This window comes from Podarcis vaucheri, assembly GCF_965113315.1.
Source record: "Podarcis vaucheri genome assembly, chromosome: 9".
Taxonomy (NCBI): Eukaryota; Metazoa; Chordata; class Lepidosauria; order Squamata; family Lacertidae; genus Podarcis; species Podarcis vaucheri.
Window position 1 is genome coordinate 79,453,875 of NC_138767.1, and position 18,400 is coordinate 79,472,274.

Consider the following 18,400-nt stretch of genomic DNA (forward strand, 5'->3'; position numbering starts at 1 on the left):
TTATTCTTTGGGGGTGGGGCAGCAGCAACATGCTTTAAATATATGTTGTGTCTGCAGCCTTTCTTGCTGTGCTTTGGTGAGCATCTGCAGTATTTCATTGCACTATTTAATGTTATTAGTACTTCCTTGTATTTGTCATTACAGAATCACACTCTTCCCAAAGTGTAAGACATGTGAGAACATGTGTCATCTTGCAGCATTGCAATGACAGGTAGCAGAAGGAGAGGTGGAGTTTCTGGGTCATGTAAAAGGCAAAGAGACAAAGGGAAATCTGAAGTTGGGGGCCCTCTGTGAAGTCCAGTTAGTACCAGTTTTTCCACTAAGGTTCAGTTCCCACCATCTTTCTTGATCCAGTACCAGCAACTGAGCAGCAGTCGGTCAAGGAAGAGCTTTCACTGCGCTGGCACTGGCAATGCTCCTGGGGTGTGTGGGAGGCACATTGCTGGGTGTGTAAAAGATTCAGGTCACAGCTCCATAAGGAACAAACCTGCGTAACATTTTAAGGTACTAATTTATATGTCAGGGCATGTGTTGCCGTTCCCCCACCGTCTCTAAAACCAAAAGAACCATAATCTTCAGACCACAAAATGACTGAAACACCTCCCTACCTCCCCCCTCCCACTTCAGATGGTTATGTATATGAGCTCACTTACTCCAAAGCCCAGTAATCCCGCCCTGCTCTGTTTGGTGGGCCTCCTGTTCATTCTGCAGAATGAGGCATCGTCTTGAAGCCTTGTGCTGATGGCACCATGAGATAGGGGCGCAATCATACTAAAGATGAAATTGTGCGCTACATCTATCCATTTCCATTGTCTGAATTTCTCATTTTTCATTTTTTTCCAATGAGTTCTCCACATTTCTGCAACCATTTGCATTTTTTAAATTAAAAATCAGTATTAATCAGTATGATCAAGATTTTCTCCTAATAAACAATTTTTTGCATAGCAATTTCCCTGGCAACTACAATGCATTTTGTATGTTATTTTCACCAATTTATGCATTTTTATGGACATTTTAATATATGCATTTTTGACTGTAAAAATGAATGAATGGTCAGAGGAAATGCCCCCTTGCTGTACAGAGAGGACATCTCTTTTTTTTATAATAATTTTTATTACATTTTTTCCAGATTACAGATAAGACAGAAAAAAGAAAAGACATAAAGAATAGAAAGAAAGAAAGAAAAGGAAAAAAAAAACATTTCAACGACTTATTTCAGATTTCTATCGGACTTCCCCGCATCTCCCACACAGTGCATTCTTAACAATAAAGTTATCAGCAAATTATAACCTTATTTCGTGTGTTTCTTTGTATTTTCAATTGCAGTTTAAGTTTAAATCTCTTATTTTCCATTTACTCTAAAAATATAACATATTGTCATTTTTACTCATTTAAACTTTGATTCTTTCATAAATATTATCCAATTTCATATATAATCAACTTTCGTTGCTGGGGCTAGCCTTCCAAATCATACGGCATCTTAAGATTCATATAACTTATAATATTTTTGCAAATAGTCTTTACATTTTTTCCAGTCCTCCTCCATTGCCTCTTCTCCCAAATCTCGGATCCTTGCAGTCATCTCGGCTAATTCCATGTAGTTCATCAGTTGCGTCTGCCAATCCTCCAGTGTGGGCAAATCTTGGGTCTTCCAATGCTTGGCAATAAGGATTCTTGCTGCTGTTGTAGCATACATAAAAAAGGTTCTATCCTTTTTTAACACCTTTTGGCCGACAATGCCCAGAAGAAAGGCCTCCGGTTTCTTGGGAAAGGTGTATTTAAACACCTTTTTTAACTCATTATAGATCATTTCCCAGAAAGCCTTCACTCTTGGGCAGGTCCACCAAAGATGAAAAAATGTCCCTTCAGCCTCCTTACATTTCCAACATTTATTGTCGGACAAATGGTAAATCTTAGCAAGCTTAACTGGGGTCATGTACCACCTGTATACCATTTTCATAATATTTTCTTTCAAGGCATTACATGCCGTAAACTTCATACCGGTGGTCCATAACCTTTCCCAGTCCTCAGACATAATGTTATAACCAATGTCCTGAGCCCATTTTATCATGGCTGATTTAACTGTCTCATCCTGAGTGTTCCATTTAAGCAGCAAGTTATACATTCTCGATAATAACTTAGTCTTTGGTTCCAACAACTCTGTCTCGAGTTTCGATTTTTCCACCTGGAATCCTGTTTTTTTGTCTAATTTAAAAACCTCATTAATTTGGGCATAGTGTAGCCAGTCTTGCACCTTACCTTTTAACTTTTCAAAGCTCTGCAACCTCCAATTACCTCCAATGTTTTCTATTATTTCCCAATACTTCGGCCAGTAGGCCTCCATATTGGGTTTTTTCCGAGCTTTGGCCTCTATTGGTGATATCCACCTCGGAGTTTTACTTTCCAATAAGTCCTTATATTTTTTCCAGACCATAAATATTGCTTTCCTGACAATATGATTTTTAAACATTCCAAATGTTTTTGTCTTGTCATACCACAAATACGCATGCCAACCTAACAAATTATTAAAGCCTTCCAGATCTAGGACATCAGTGTTTTCTAACAGAATCCAATCTTTCATCCAGCAGAAGGCCGGAGCTTCATAGTATAACCTTAAGTCCGGCAGGGCAAACCCCCCTCTCTCCTTTGCATCAGTTAGTATTTTAAACTTTATTCGGGGCTTTTTGCCCTGCCAGACAAATTTAGAGATGTCCTTCTGCCACTTTCCAAAACAATCCACTCTGTCCACAATCTGCAAGGCCTGAAACAAAAACAACATTTTTGGCAAAACGTTCATTTTTATAGCTGCAATTCGGCCTAACAAGGATAATTTCAATCTTGACCAAATTTCTAGATCCTTTTTCACTTCTGACCAACATTTCTCATAATTATCTTTAAATAAATTCAAATTCTTGGAAGAGAGATTAACCCCCAGGTATTTCACTTTTTTAACAATATTTAGTTCTGTTTCCCTCTGAAACCCCTCTGCTTCATTAACTGTCAGGTTTTTCCCTAACACCTTAGTTTTTTGTTTATTCAACTTAAAACCCGCCACCCGACCAAATTTCTGAATCAGTTCCAAAACTCTTTTTGTACTAGATTCTGGCTCCTGTAATGTTAAAACCAAGTCATCTGCAAATGCTTTCAGTTTATATTGTTTCGCTCCGACCTGGATTCCTTGCACCAGCCGATCCTTCCTTATCATATTCAGCAAAACCTCCAGGACCGAAATAAACAATAAGGGGGAAAGGGGGCACCCCTGACGTGTTCCTTTTTCAATAAGAAGTTCTTCTGTCACCACATTGTTCACTATCAACTTAGCTTTTTGTTCTGAATAGATTGCCTCTATTCCATTCTCAAACCCCCTTCCCACTCCCATCCCTTCCAAATTTTTCTTCATAAATTTCCAAGAAATATTATCAAAGGCCTTCTCCGCATCAATAAAAATTAAAACTGCTCTAGTGTTGATATTTGTTTGTAAAAGTTCCAGAATATCGATGATATTCCTAGTGTTGTCAAACAGATGTCTACCTGGGAGAAAGCCAGCTTGGTCCTTGTGAATTACTTCGTTTAAAACTTTTTTAAATCTGTTAGCCAATATATCTGCAAATATTTTGTAATCCACATTTAGGAGTGAGATGGGACGGTAGTTCTTAAGTTGGGTCTTTTCAGTCTCCACTTTGGGTATCAATGTGATGAATGCTTCTTTCCACGTATCTGGTGCCTTCCCTCCCCCCATAATCTGATTACAAACCTCCATTAATGGTTGTGTCAAGAAATCTTTTAACGTCCTATAGTATTTGGAGGTAAGTCCGTCCGGGCCTGGAGATTTGCCTAGCTGCATGTTCTGAATGGCATCCTCAATTTCCTGTTGTGTTATTTTACAATTCAAGATTGACCTCTTCTCTTGTGATAGTTCTGGTAGGCCATTGTCTTTCAGGAATTGTTCTATCTCAATTACTTCCTCGGGTCCTTGTGTATAAAGTTTTTTGAAGTATTTCTGGAAACACTTTCTAATTTCTCCCGGTTTCTGAATGTTTTTCCCTTCAACTTCTAGATTGGTAACATAGTTTAATTTTTGTCTCTTTTTCAACTGCCAAGCTAGCAGTTTCCCACATTTGTTCGCAGATTCAAAAGATCTTTGTTTCATTTGTTTAATTTTCCATTCCACTTCTTGATTAATCAATTTCGAATATTGTGATTGGTGGAATTTGATTTCTCTTAAAGTCTCTTTTGATTTTGGATTCAGTCTTAATTTTTTCTCTCCATCTCTTATCTTCTCTAATATCTTATCCTTTTTCCCATTCCAGAATTTTTTCTTAATCGTATTCTGTTGTATCAGAAACCCTCTCATAACAGCTTTACTTGCGTCCCAGATTGTTCTTTTTTCCACCGAGGTATTCAAATTAATTTCGAAATAGTCCTTTAAAGCTTTTTGGGCCTTCTTTACGATCTCTTGATCTCTTAGCAGGTTGTCATTCATTTTCCATCTGAAGGAATCGGCAGTAGTAAATCTCATTTCCATTTTCAGAGCGTTGTGGTCGGAGCAAGTCTTTGGGCAGATTTCTACTTTTGTAGTCTTAGGTGCCAGCCCTCTAGTTGTCCAAATTTGGTCGATTCTTGTCCATGACAGGTGAGCCTCAGAAAAGAAAGTTCCCTCTTTACCTAGGGGGTTTCTCGTCCTCCATAAGTCAATTAAATCCATATTGTCAGTTAGTTCGAAGAAAGTTTTTGGTAGTCTTCCGTCTTTGGTCAAATTCTGGTTCTGTGACTTATCCATAAGAGTAGAGACGACCCCATTCATGTCTCCCATCATGATGATGTTAGAATAGTCCAGATAGTCCAGTAGTGTCTCATGTAGCTTCTTATAAAATTCTGATTTCCCCTCATTTGGTGCATAAATTCCTAATATCAAAACTTTCTCTCCTTGAGTCTGTATTTCAATAGCCAGGGTTCTTCCTTGTTCGTCTTTGAACAAAAATTTTGGTGATAAATTCTCCTTAGCGTAGATCACCACGCCTCTCTTTTTAACTCTATCTGATGAGATAAATTCTTGGCCTAGTCTTTTATTTATTAACACCTTCCTATGAAGCCTGGTCACGTGGGTTTCTTGCAAACAAATTATGTCCAAATTTTCTTTCTTTAAAATATGGAAGATCCTTTTGCGTTTTTCCGGGGAATTTGCGCCATTAATGTTCCAACTGTACAGCTGCAGAGACATCCTGTATCAATCTGTTGTTGCTCTTTATGGGGCGTCTTCTTTTTTGTCCAAATCCGAGGGTGGTAGCTCTTTTCCAGACTCTGGTGGGGGCCAAACAGCTGCCGCTCCTTTCTGCAAGTCTTCTCCGTGGTCGTGTAGAAACTTCTGGCTGTCCTCTTTCGTTTTGATTTTAATCTTCTTTCCTTTGTAGTTGAATGAGAGGCCTTGTGGAAACTCCCACCTGTATGGTATTCCGTTACCTCTCAAAAGTCCAGCTAGGTCAGTGTAGTTAGATCTGAGATCCAATAGTTGTTTAGGGATATCCTTGTAAATTTGTGCTCTTCTGTCCTGGATTTCGAGTGCTTTGTTAAAATGTAGGTCAAGTAGCTTGTCTCTCTCCTGCTTAGTCATTAAGATAATCAAACAGTCTCTAGGCCTGTCCTTCCTGGTAACTCTTCCCAGTCTGAATGCAGTTGTTATTTTAAAATCTGTATCTTCTTTTATACCCCAGAATTTAGAAAATTCTGCTGTCAAGAAGCCAGTCAAGTCCCAGAGAGGACATCTCTTGGCACTGATGTTAAGAAGGAGCTGCAAGTGCCATGGAAGTTCAAGTCCAGCCCCACCTACATATTAAAAGAACAGCAGAAGGTTTGGGGAATCTGAGAATCATTTCACGCATCATACAGCACCAAACTTGAGTTTGCCACCAAATGTACCCTCAACTGGAAACCACACTGTTTTCAAAGACCTGTCTGCATTTGTAGGTGTACACCTTTTAAAATAAATAAATAAGACTGTGTGCCTAAATGCCTACACACATTGCATTCTGATAAGCATCTACATGTTGTCAAAAAAATATTCAGCCCTATAATCTTATAAGAAACTGTATACATGTATGTACAGTATATGCATGCATTTAGTGCGACTGTGTATGTCTCTCTGTGTGTATATACAGAGAGAGAAAATAATCACTGTACAATGAGCAAGAGACACTTCATTGGACTTGTGCTGGCTGGCCAATAGGTTTGTAAAAATGCAACATATCTTAGAGGGGATGAAATGAAGGAGAGCACAAGCCTTGCTAGATTACTTTGTTGTGGTTTCTGGTTGCTTTTTAAAAGTGCTGCTTTATCAGCTCTAAAACAAAGGCTGCCTCAAGCCATTACCCAAAAGCGTGACAAGCCAGATTTGACAACTAAAATTACAGCTTAAGTGGATAACACCACAGCTCCTGATTCTCAAAAAAGCAAACAAACTTCCAGAAGCCCATTTATTCCCCTGTGCCTTGGAAGAGCTCCCTTCTCTTCTTCAGCGTCAATTCCCTTTATTCCTCACAAATTATTGTCCTTTCAATTAGCTTGCAGGGCAGTCCTAGGCATGTCTGTTCAGAAGTCCAATGGGACGTCCTCCTAGGTATGTTTGTGTAGGACTGCAGCCTTAGATGAAGCCTCACCTAAACTCCTTCTTCCCATCACCACCGCCAAGAAAGCCCGGCCTCAATTTCAAGGCTTGACAATAACCACATGGTTCTTTCAGATTCACAGTCAGCTCTCTCTCCTCTTTTCTGCACATAACATAGAGCCGCCACCCAAAAAAAACCCCATGTTGAGCAGCCATCACCACCTTTTCTAGCTGACAAAGAGACAGTGGAGAAAGAGGGGGGCTTGTTGCCCTTCCTTTCCTGCCACACCACACACAGGGAAAAGCTGCACCCCCCAGATGCTTCTGGAATAAATTGCTCAGCACCTCAGAGAAGAAAAGGGTCTGAGGCGTCTTGAGGCAAAACGGGAAGGTGCTGCCCCTCCTTCGTGAAATATCTTGCCGGAGCCACTTCTGCTTCTCTTCGCTTCTCCAGCAGCGGCAGCAGCAGGCAGGGGATTCCGCTTCAGCCCTTCCTAGTGGAAGGGGGGCAGGAAAAGCCTTCCCTCTCCCTGCAAACGCCCGCTTGCTTTGCTGGGCCACTGACGAGGTCCTCCAGGCCATGCAGTTGGATAACAGAGTTTGAGGCCTGCCCCACCAGACATTCAGAGCACTGCTCCAAACACCTGAGGCCATTAGACCAGCCCTGTCTCTGAACGTGTGAATGTGCAAGGGGTGAGGGAGGAGACTGATTGAGAGCAGTGACACGCTGCGGTATGCATGCAGCAGCCCCGCTAAGCACACACGACTTTTTCAGGCAGAGGACGGAATGGATGTTAGCCACTACCACCCGCCTCTCTCTCTCCTCCCATCCCTTTCTATGACAGAAGGTATTCCACAGGGGACTTTGTTCAGGAACAGGCCACAGAGGGGGATTTCATTTGGCATTTGTATAACTTCATCCATATGACTGAGTTCCAAAATACATTACCATTATTTAGGCACACAGTATGGTATGCAAGCATGTGAATTGTCTAGAAATCTTATGAAGGCTGGATGGTAGGAGAAAAGAAAAGATGAAGGCAGGGAGGAGGGAGAAAGGGGCTTTTGTTGAGACGCCACCTGAGTCTGCATCTGGGAAGAGTCTTAAGAGGAAGTGTGGGAGAAAGTAGCAGACTTTCAAAGGCTTTTTCAGGTGTTTTTCAGGTTTCAGGTTACATCCAGACTTTCTGGGAAGAAGACACATAATGATTGATCCCTCAGCTCTACAAATGCAACCACAAGCTGTTACGCAGTTCTGTCTCTGTTCTTAGACAAGACACACAGGTTCCGTGGGTGGGTGCAGAAAGGAAAGAAAGAAAATACTATGCAGTCATTACACAGAGGTAAAGTTTCATTTTGGGCTAAACATTAGGTTTAAAACAAAATCAATAGGAGCCCAATTGGCAGCTTTATTTATCAATTCAATGACACGTTCCCTCAGAGAATAAAGTCCTTTCTTCAGGTAGTATAAGATCCCCTTCCTCCAGCTTAGGATCCCACAGTTGTGCATCTAAATTCTGTATTTTCAAAGCCACGCAAAAAGCAAGGTAGCTGTATCGACTCTGAGCTCCATATTAAGGCGATACCTGGATTAGGCCCACCAAAGTGTGACAAAATAGTGGGTAAACTTTCAGGTCACCTAGAACTCTTCATCAGGGTAGATGAAGAGAAGGGGAGCAGCGGTCCACTACCATCCACAAAGCTGTGCAATTGGTGGGAGAGGAGATGCCAAACACTTCTGGAAGAAGTAGAACTCCCTGCCTATTGATATCAGACAGGTACCTTGGCTGTATTCTTTTCAGTGCCTGCTGAAAAAATTCTTTAGGCAAGCCTACCCAGATGTTTAGAAAGTTTGCGTTTTAAGTTGTTTAGCCTATTTTATTGTGGTTTCAGCCTCCTTTATGTCTTAAATCATGGCTGTAATTTTTTTTTGGGGGGTTATCTTTTTTTGTTTTATCTTTTTTAGTTGCATGGGCCGGACTCTGTTTTGCATGTAGTCACCCGAGAAAGAGGTGTGGATGGAATTCACAGAACAATCCTACTTGTATACTGGCCTCGGTCCAGTATACCTGAAGGAGCGTCTCCACCCCCATCGTTCTGCCTGGACACTGAGGTCCAGCGCCAAGGGCCTTCTGGTGGTCCCCTCACTGCAAGAAGTGAGGTTCCAGGGAACCAGGCAGAGAGCTTTCTCAGTGGTGGCGCCCGCCCTGTGGAACGCCCTCCCACCAGATGGCAAAGCGATAAATAACTACCTGACATTCAGAAGACATCTGAAGGCAGCCCTGTTCAGGGAAGTTTTTAATATGTGACATTTTAGTGTATGTTTCATCTTTGTTGGAAGCGGCACAGAGTGGCTGGGGAAACCCAGCCAGATGGGCAGGATACAAATAATAATTTATTTATTTATTTATTTATTATTATTATTATTATTATTATTATTATTATTATTATTATTATTAGTCTACTTAGAAGCAAGTCTCACTGAGTTCAATGAGCCTCACTCCCAGGTGAAGTCATTTCCATAATTTCTCAGGTGGTCTCTAATCTTTGTTCAAATTATTTTTAAAAAGCAGGGAGCCACAATACATTTCTCAAAGCTCTCACCCTGTTATTTATAAACCTATAAAGCAGTGTGTGTGTGTGTGTGCGCGCGCACGCGCACGTTGTGCATTGCCCTAGGGTTATAAAAAGTGAGTGCCCTAGGGTTATAAAAAGCATGGCCATTTTTATTTGTGAAAGCTCAAAGATCTCCCCTTTTGATACCTCTTTCAGTCCCATCAGGGCAGAAATATCAGAAACATTCAATTAAAAACAACAGCTGTACATGCATCTGTTTCCCACCCACAGATCACCTCCCCACCAACCTCTCAAAAAAAGAGATTTGTGAACTGAAAATTCAATTTAAGTTGCTGAGAGTGGGGAGATTTTTACACTTCTTCCGCAATCTTTTCTCTCCATATTTTATCTGCTTCCAAAACAGAGCTGGCATATAGCAGTGGCTACAGCTGCAATCCTAACCTTGCTTACCTGGGAGTAAGCCCCATTGAATTCAGTAGGACTTACATCTGAGTAGATGTGGTTAGCATGCTCTGTAACGGAGACTGGGCTGTAAACCAGAAATCTCTGGATTTATTTTTATTTATTTAAAAATTGTTGTATGCCACCTTTATACTGTCTCAAGGCATACATAAAGCAATAACATACAATGCAATGTCATGGCAATTATTAATAGACCAGTGATAGCAAAACAAAGATTCAGCCTCAGTGCCAGTTCTCTGAGATTCCACAATATCTAATAATAATAATAATAATAAATAATAAATAATTTATTTGTACCCTGCCCATCTGGCTGAGTTTCCCCAGCCACTCTGGGCAGCTTCCAACAAAGATTAAATGAGCACCCCTGGCCTTACAGTGCTCTCCACCTTGCTTGGGGGACAAGGCTTGCTTGGCTCATGGGTTCTAGGAGTACTAGAATTTTCTCTATCTCCCACTCACCCACTAGCTGTGGGGCGGCTCCAGGTGGAACCCCTGGAACTGAACCCCTGTGTAAGATGAGACTGTACTGTATGAAGAAATGTTGTTGCTTGTTTTCCGACTGTTGAACCCTGAAGCAAAAGGATCGTAAAAGAGACTCGGAGGAGAGACTGGAGAGTCTTCTGATCTTGAGGACAGGCTGCCATGGTTGCAGACAGTCCTTCAAATAAATATGTCACAAACCATTTAAAGCTTTAAAGAGCCGTAAACATTAAGATGGGACTGGAAATGCACCAGCAACCCAGAAGGAAGAAGACAAAGAAAAGCTGGTAAAACTACTTCTGGCACCAGGAACACGAACTGGGATGTAGTTGCTTCAGGCATATGGCTCCAGCTCAGCTCCAAATATATTGGGGGGGGGCTCCCCACTTGCAAATGTTTACCTCTTGTACCATATTCTGTGGTGCTACTGACATTTGATCCCCCACAGCCAGCAGCAAGTAGATGAGACAGTTGAGATAGCAACAGTGATATTTATTTTTACATTTCTATATCATTTAATGTCAAACTATGCTTCTAAGCAGTTTACAAGGATAACTACCAACAACACAAAAGTTAAACTATAAACATCCATAATTAAAATACAAAATAAACCAATCGCATTAAAGCAAGACAATTAAAAGAGGAGATCTATTAACTGTAGTAGTATAGTAACTATTTGTTTGCATGTTCTAAGGACTGCATTATGAGATAGAGAGTGAACATGCCCCTCCTGAAAAAGAAACCCGGTTGAGGGGGACCACTGAACTAGCCATTTGTGAAAAGCACCTTCTCCCTCATCAATTTAGTTACATCAGTTGTTGGCCCAAATATATTCACATACTGTATTTTTCCATGTATAAGACAATATGTTCCCTTGAAATAATACGCAAAACTTTTGTTCAAAAAAGAAAAAAGGTGTCGTCTTATACATGGGGGCATGTTATACACGGAAAAATATGGTAATTTCCACTAATGGCTGCTCTTATTTCTCAGACTTTGGAATGAAGCAGAGAACAAATTCATGGTGACAGTTTGCTAACATGCAGCTCAGGTTTTGGACAGAGTAAAGAAGAAAAAAAGCTGCTGTTTCTCTTCTCTTTCACATCACAATTTCTTAGCATAGATGGTATAAATAAATACTCTTCAGAGCACTCATTCTATAATAGACAGCTGCAAGACAATTTTCTCTTTTTGACACATGCCCTGAGCAAAGATGTTCAGGAAATGAAGGTAGGACTGCTGCCGTGATGTATAACATCATTGTTTTGACCTCAAGATAAAAAGAGATGAGATAACAAAGGCTTGCCACTCAACAGGATACACAAACACAGAGAGCCACAGCATTCTGGATTTTATGCAAGAAGCTTTGAGAAAGAAAGAAAAAAATGTTTTGTCAATATCACTTTATACTTCAAATAAGTCCCATTCAACAACTCAGGATATTAAAATCAGTCATTTTAATGGGAAAACAAACAGACCATTTCTCAAGTGCATGTACTTCTGAGTCATTACCAACATGAATGCTTTGGAAGATGCCATATTCTTTACTGTGGGAGGATGAGTTGGTTTTCAATGTCAAATCTCTCTAAAGCCTCTTTACATATAGGACAATTCATCTTGTATTATATAAAATTCCACCTGGGATGTCTGCTAGGTTGTCACCCATTTAAAACTGGGTTCCCACCCACATATACTGTGTCATAAAATGTAGAAGACTATTGCTCTGGAGTGGAGGTGGCATTAAGAAGGCTGCTGATAGACATTTGTTGTTGCTGGCATATGCCCGCCTCAGAAGACAACAGAGGTGTGTGCCTTGAAAAGGAATACTAAACAAGAGGCCAAGAACACCACAGTTCAGACAATTATTCAAAGCTGTTAGGTCTTTTTTCCAATACACTGCATGAAATTGAATTACATCTGCAAGAAAGGCCTTAAACCTAGGGCTCAAATCTTGATTTTAAATATATGTATGTATTTGTATATGTGTGTGTGTGACTATTTCTATAATGCATAAGAAATATCTCTCTAATTGGTGTACATAAAAACTAATCAAATCAAAAATATGAACTCCACCCTTGAGTTGGATTTAATATTTTCATGTTGCTTTTCCAGTGACAAAGCTGAGTTCAATGCAGCTCACAGCAATAATGGAGCATTAAAAATTAGCAAACATTTCCATCCACATAATTGTATCAGAAAACTCAGTAGCTTTCAGACAAAATAGCCATGATCAAAATGATCACCCTCCCAAAATCACCCTATTTTCTTGTGTGTGTGTGTTTCTTTCTTTGTGGCTCATTAGCTGTTTTCCCTGTGTAAAGGTCAGAGGGGGCAGGGTTTCTGTTGAGGCAGGGGATTAGCTGTGGGAGGAGCTTATCAGAGTTTGCAGGGCATCAGTTGAAGAAGTTAGATCCATCTTTTAGATTTAGGGGAGCTAGTCTCAAACGTTTGTTGGGGGAGATCTAGGTGTTTTTTTGTGTGGGGGAAGTTATTTGTCCTGTCTTCAAGCTTTTTATGATGGAGGACCTCTGTAGCCAACCCCAACGACATGATCTCAAGATGGAAGGGGAGGGAACAGCTGCAGTCGCCTGCGATTCCTGCGCAATGTTTGCCATCTTGCCAAAGGTTGCAGGCAGTTTTACCTGCAGCAATTGCATGTTGATTGCCCTCTTAAAAGACAAAGTCCAGCAACTGGAGGAACGTGTAGCTACGCTCCAAAGAATTAGAGAGCTGGAGCTCTTCTTGGAAGCAACAGAGCACACCGTCTCCACCAAGGAGGAGACAGGGGACTCCCCTGAGAAGGAGTCTAGTTCACCAACACAGGAGCCAGATATATGGAGAAACGTGACTCAAAGAAGTAGGAGGCCCAGGGTTCACTCTGATTGCTTAGAAATACACAATCGCTTTGAGGTCCTCTCCCCTAGCATGGAAGACGAAGAGCAGACTCCATTTGAGGATCTCTCCCTCATTACAGTCGATCAGGTATATGAAGACGAGCAGCAAAGTCAGTCCTCAGGGAATGTGCAGGCGACCTTGGAACGGACAGCTCACGGAAGAACCCCGACCAAACCCAAGAGGAGGCGTGTAGTGGTGATAGGGGATTCCCTACTGAGGGGAACAGAAGCAGTGATCTGTGGGCCTGACAAGATGTCTCGGGAAGTGTGCTGTCTCCCCGGGGCTAAGATCCAAGATGTAACTGAACGACTGCAAGGAATCATAAAACCCACTGACAAATACCCCTTCCTCTTGGTTCATGTGGGAACCAATGACACTGCAAGCAATAGCCTCCAGAAGATCAAAAGAGACTACGAGGCTCTCGGCAGGAAATTGAAGCAACTAAATGCACAAATTGTCATCTCATCTGTCCTCCCAGTTGAACGACGTGGCCCAGGGAGAGAGGGGAAAATAGTGGAAGTGAACAGCTGGCTTCGCAAATGGTGTAAACAGGAACGGTTTGGATTCTTAGATCACGGACTGCAGTTTCTTGAAGATGGACTTCTGGCAAGTGATGGGCTGCACCTCACAACGGTTGGGAGAAATGTTTTTGCCAAAAATCTCAGAAACCTCATCAGGAGGGCTTTAAACTGACTAATGTGGGGGAGGGAGACAGTGCTCCTGAAGGTAGGAGTCTATCAATTAATGAAGATGATCATCCAAATGTCATAGACCAAATGGAGCAAACAGCACGCGGACCTAGTGGTGGGAGGAAAAAATCCTTAAATAAGAGACACGGGGGAATGATTAATGGACTTCAATGTCTGTACACTAATGCGCAAAGCATGGGAAATAAACAAGATGAGCTTGAGCTCTTGGTACAGCAAACTAAATATGACATAATAGGCATCACTGAAACCTGGTGGGATAAGTCCCACGATTGGAATGTAATAATGGGGGGATACAATCTATTTCAGAGAAACAGACCAGACAAGAAAGGAGGAGGAGTGGCGTTATATGTCAGGGATGTGTATACCTGTGAAGAGATCCAAGATTTAGATCCTCAAAGCCAAAGTGAGAGCATTTGGGTCAAAATTAAGGGAGAGAAGAATAACAGAGACCTCATTGTGGGAGTTTACTATAGATCCCCAAGCCAAACGGAGGACATAGATGATGCCTTCCTGGAACAGATGGCCAAGCATGCAAAAGGAAGGGAGATAGTAGTAATGGGGGACTTCAATTACCCGGATATTTGTTGGACGTCAAACTCAGCCAAGAGCATAAGGTCAAACAGATTCCTCACTGGCCTTGCAGACAACTTCATTGTCCAGAAAGTGGGAGAAGCAACAAGAGGAACAGCCATTTTAGATCTGGTCCTAACCAATGTTGATGACCTGGTTAGTGGGGTAGAAGTGGAAGGATCATTAGGCGCGAGTGATCATGCTCTTCTGAAGTTTACTATACAGCGGAAAGGAGCAGCCAAGCATACTAGGACTCAATTTCTTGACTTTAAGAAAGCCGACTTCATAAAACTTAGGGAAGTGCTGGGTGAGATCCCATGGACAACAATACTAAAAGGAAAGGGAGTTCATGATGGCTGGGAGTTTGTTAAGAGGGAGATACTAAAAGCACAACATCAGGCAATACCAATGAGACGGAAACATGGAAGGTGCCTAAAGAAGCCAGGGTGGCTATCTAAAGAACTTTTAACTGAATTAAGATTAAAAAAGGATGTGTACAAAAAATGGAAAAGGGGGGAAGCCACCAAAGAGGAATTCAAACAAATAGCCAGCACGTGTAGACAGAAAGTCAGAAAAGGTAAAGCACAGAATGAACTCAGGCTTGCTAGAGAGGTTAAAAGCAACAAAAAAGGCTTTTATGGGTATGTTCGTAGCAAAAGGAAGAACAAAGAAACAATGGGATCACTCAGAGGAGAAGATGGTGAAATGCAAACAGGGGACACAGAAAGGGCTGAACTACTCAATGCCTTCTTTGCCTCAGTCTTCTCCAATAAAGAAAACAATGCCCAACCTGAAGAATTTGGAGCAAATGATTCAGCAAAGGAAACACAGCCCAGAATAACTAAGGAGATAGTACAAGAATATTTGGCTAGTTTAGATGTATTCAAGTCTCCAGGGCCAGATGAACTGCATCCAAGAGTATTAAAAGAACGGGCAGATGTGATCTCAGAACCACTGGCAGTCATCTTTGAGAATTCCTGGAGAACAGGCGAAGTCCCGGCAGACTGGAGGAGGGCAAATGTTGTCCCTATTTTCAAAAAGGGGAAAAGAGAGGACCCAAATAATTACCGCCCAGTCAGTCTGACATCAATAGCAGGGAAGATTCTGGAGCAGATCATTAAGCAAACAGTCTGTGAGCACCTAGAAAGGAATGCTGTGATCACCAATAGCCAGCATGGATTTCTGAAAAATAAGTCATGTCAGACTAACCTGATCTCGTTTTTTGACAGAATTACAAGCCTGGTAGATGAAGGGAACGCAGTGGATGTAGCCTACCTTGATTTCAGCAAGGCATTTGACAAGGTGCCCCATGATATTCTTGTAAAGAAGCTGGTAAAATGCGGTCTTGACTATGCTACCACTCAGTGGATTTGTAACTGGCTGACTGACCGAACCCAAAGGGTGTTCATCAATGGTTCCTCTTCATCCTGGAGAAGAGTGACTAGTGGGGTGCCACAGGGTTCTGTCTTGGGCCCGGTCTTATTCAACATCTTTATCAACGACTTGGATGATGGACTCAAGGGCATCCTGATCAAATTTGCAGATGACACCAAACTGGGAGGGGTGGCTAACACCCCAGAGGACAGGATCACACTTCAAAACGACCTTGACAGATTAGAGAACTGGGCAAAAATAAACAAGATGAATTTTAACAGGGAGAAATGTAAAGTATTGCACTTGGGCAAAAAAAATGAGAGGCACAAATACAAGATGGGTGACACCTGGCTTGAGAGCAGTACATGTGAAAAGGATCTAGGAGTCTTGGTTGACCACAAACTTGACATGAGCCAACAGTGTGACGCGGCAGCTAAAAAAGCCAATGCAATTCTGGGCTGCATCAATAGGAGTATAGCATCTAGATCAAGGGAAGTAATAGTGCCACTGTATTCTGCTCTGGTCAGACCACACCTGGAGTACTGTGTCCAGTTCTGGGCACCACAATTCAAGAAGGACACTGACAAACTGGAACGTGTCCAGAGGAGGGCAACCAAAATGGTCAAAGGCCTGGAAACGATGCCTTATGAGGAACGGCTAAGGGAGCTGGGCATGTTTAGCCTGGAGAAGAGGAGGTTAAGGGGTGATATGATAGCCATGTTCAAATATATAAAAGGATGTCACATAGAGGAGGGAGAAAGGTTGTTTTCTGCTGCTCCGGAGAAGCGGACACGGAGCAATGGATCCAAACTACAAGAAAGAAGATTCCACCTAAACATTCGGAAGAACTTCCTGACAGTAAGAGCTGTTCGACAGTGGAATTTGCTGCCAAGGAGTGTGGTGGAGTCTCCTACTTTGGAGGTCTTTAAGCAGAGGCTTGACAACCATATGTCAGGAGTGCTCTGATGGTGTTTCCTGCTTGGCAGGGGGTTGGACTCGATGGCCCTTGTGGTCTCTTCCAACTCTATGATTCTATGATTCTATGATTCTATGATTCAAAACTAACCTATTTATTTCAAACTCTCTCAATCTGGATTCCCCCAACCCAACTTCAGAAGTGGCAGAAAAAACTACACTCATTTAATTTCTCACACAAAAAGCCAAGAATAAGCCCCAAATACCTGCACCTCACCTCCTCATAAGGGGGGGGTGGAGAATCCCCAACATAGAATCATATTACATCGCCAACCAAGTACGCCACATAATCCGTATATCCCAGAAGACGTGACAAAACAATGGGTCCACTTAGAGAGAGACACCATTGAAAACATCTCCACAACAGCATACCCATTTCTCCAATACAAACGAAAGAAAATCCCCACAACACTGAACAGGTTCACACAGGGAAAAGTAGGCAAACTATCCCCATCCCACTATTCCGACACACAGCACAAAACCTCCAGATAAAAACCTGGCAAGCCAAAGGCATACACTGTCTAAAAGACTTCTACAAAAACAACAAGCCCATACCAGCACAAGACAAGACAAGACACAAGACAAACTAGGGGACACCCAAATACCTTGGCTAACACACCATCAACTACATGCCTTCTACCATCAACTACATGCCTTCTTAAACAATCCAGCAGTAAAATCAGCATCCACTAGGCACTTGACCACCTTCGAAAACCTTGTACTGACAGCAGAGGGACACGGCAAGGGAATGGTATCCACAATACACAAAATACTGCTCCAAAATTCCACATCCCCCTTGACGCAATGGGAGCATGAAATAGGCTATGAAATTAACCCCACCCAATGGACTAGAATATTATCTAAACCTCCCTTTAAGTCCGTATCAGCCAAAATAAGAGAACTCACTCTGAAGCTCACCTACAGGTGATACTTAGCACCACAGAAACTGGCGCTGATATGCTCAGGAACCTCACCAAGATGTTGGAGAGGCTGCACCTCCACAGGCACATACCTCCACATGTGGTGGGGATGCCCTAAAATTCAACCCTTCTGAACAGCAGTCCTACAAGAGATATGCAAAATAACTAAACAGGTATTAGAACTCACCCCAGAACTGACTCTACTGAACATCTTCCAAGATCATAATGACCACTCACATTATACAGAGCCTATAACCCACCTGCTCTCAGCAGCCAGAAGCCTCATAGCCCGACACTGGAAAGACCCGTCAGGAGTAAGCATGGACCAATGGTATCAAATTGTATGGGAAATGGCCTTACTAGAAAGCTAACCAACAAACTGAAACTGACACGGGGACAAATAGAAAAGGTCTCCTTCACCCCAGTATGGCTCCCCTTTATCACATATACAGCCAAACTAGACAACAACAGGAATCCACCAACAGCATATGAATCAATCTGGCTTAAGTGACCCAACAAGCCCTCCCCATCTCACAAACGCAAACAAACCCCACTGCAGCCAGCCACAGACAACCAGCCACATCCTGCCCCCCAATACCTCTCACTATCAAGGAAATGTAATAAATGAAAAGAAAGAGAACCTACCCAGTTGAGGCCGATCCAAAATCCCACACGTACACTATGCTAAAGAATATAAGCCTCACCACCCCACCCCTCTTCTTCCCCAACCTTACACTGTACTCAACACTAATGTCTCACAACAAATGTAACTGATTTATAAGAAAGACTGTACAACCTGAAAAAAGAGACAAGGCATGTACTTTTGTAAACCAACA

General features: G+C 42.0%; 1 long non-coding RNA gene across 1 annotated transcript; it reads right to left on the reverse strand.

Annotated features, from left to right (window-relative positions):
* Positions 1-11,024: 11,024 nt before the first annotated feature.
* On the reverse strand, positions 11,025-17,206 carry LOC309541151. Its single transcript, XR_014223644.1, has 2 exons — positions 16,862-17,206; positions 11,025-11,484 (listed from the first exon to the last, which is right to left on the reverse strand). It is a non-coding gene; the product is annotated as an uncharacterized lncRNA (long non-coding RNA).
* Between the last annotated feature and the right edge of the window lie 1,194 nt (positions 17,207-18,400).